Raw genomic sequence first — 2,014 nt, 5'->3', positions numbered from 1 at the left:
CAAGGCCATAGTATGCATTTCAAAGCACCCAATCATGAAGCATGAAGTGGAGGACTCTAACCTTCTACTCGCATAGGTTATATCAAGCAAGAGGACCCTAACCCCAATCCATCTTATTGTGCAAGTGGACTCTAACCACAAGCCTTTTGATAGTCAAGTAGAATCAAACCATAATCCATTTTGTTAGACAAGTGGACTCTAACCACTAGCGGTCTAATCAAATAAGTGAGTTCTAACCACAAGCCATTCTATTACGCTAGTGGACTCTAACCATAAGCCATCGTGTCCATTACTAGTCGACATTGGGACTCTAACCCTTTGTCCATACATTCACGTCTATTTAAATTTAGGGACTTTAACCCATTTAGCTATTTTAAGCCATCAAGGCCACAATTCAACATCATTTATGACCATAAGGTCTTTATGAATCATTTATCAATCAATCACCTTAATAGGCCAATGTCTTAGTTTCAACTACTATTCAAGTCAAATTGTGGTCATCACGACCTTTATCAAACCATTCATTAGCATTCTTACACCAAGCTTTAGTTCAAACATAATTCAATTTCATGCTAAGGGACTCAAACCTCTTTTTAACCTAACCAATCACCAAGGTTACCAATTAAATCATAAAAACAAGGACTTTACAAGGTCATTTACCAATTATTCTTACTCATTAAACCATTACCTTAGTTCAAATCACCATTAACATATGACTAGTTACTTCTAGTAGACATTTTCACAAACACCTTGAGGGTATACCTTTACCATGACCAAAACCCAAGGGAAAACCATCAATATTAGGGTTACTCATGACCCTCTTATTAAACCACAATCAATAAGTACCCACATGTTCCAATCATCACCAAAAACATGTATAGACACAAGTTTCAACAAGAGTAAACATTACCCATCACTATACACTAAAACCCTCAATATTTGTTTCAAAAACCACCATTAAAGATTCATAAACAATGTTTAAATAACATGACATTTGAGAAATAATAATAAGAAAAAAGTCACATGCCTTATACAAGATGATTCACAGAGAGATTGTTGGTCCTCAAGTCTCTAGATAGCCTCTTTGATAAACCCTAGCCCCAATCTTGTTAGAGAAGTTGAGAGAGGATTTAGGAGTGTTTTTGGTGAGTTTTAATCTTTCAAAATGTGTTATGAGAGGCTAAAACATGTTATATAGTGAGGGTACTTAAGGATTTTGGGGTAGGAAATTTCCATAAAGTCCTCAGTTTAAAAGCTGAAAATGAACTCTAGGTGGGTATGACTCTTATGTCTAAACCGTATCCTAGGGTACGAGTGGTACCCTAACTCGTATCCTAGGCCTCACCATGGACTCCTAAACTATCCAAGATACAACTACACATGACTAACTCGTATATCAGGGTAAGAATGGTACCCTAAACCATACCTTAAACTATACCATGGACAAATTTAACTAGACTAAGTTTATGGCATCATACGACTAGGCAACATACAACCCGTACCCTAACATACGACTTAGGAGGGGATAAACCATATCTTTAATAGTATGTTATCAACCTAAAATGATCACTTTATGAGAGGGGAGGGTACAACTCGTATCCTAGCATACGAGAGGCATGATCAAACTGTACCCTGTCCAGAATGCCCAACTTAGGAGATATCCCTAAGGGTCCAAATCCAAGGTGTTTCAATTATCCCCCACTTGGATCATTCATCCTTGAATGAGGGACAAGGCAAGCATAAACACAATTTAACACATTATTAAAAATCCAACAAATCTTTAACCAAGTTAGAAAACAAAGACATACAACAAGGATAAGATACATGCCGTGATCATCATCGCTCAACCATTCATTCAATTTACTTTGGGACTCGAACCCATAGTCTATCAAAACATTTGTTCAATTCATAGTTTAGAGACTTGAACCCATGGCCTACCAAAGACATAAATCAAGTTAAGAAGATTAACACATACCTCAAGCACGAGTTTCCAAAATAGAAAAAAATGCGGATA

This window comes from Capsicum annuum, chromosome 6, assembly GCF_002878395.1.
Source record: "Capsicum annuum cultivar UCD-10X-F1 chromosome 6, UCD10Xv1.1, whole genome shotgun sequence".
In the NCBI taxonomy this organism is placed as follows: Eukaryota; Viridiplantae; Streptophyta; class Magnoliopsida; order Solanales; family Solanaceae; genus Capsicum; species Capsicum annuum.
This window is presented reverse-complemented; position numbering follows the sequence as displayed.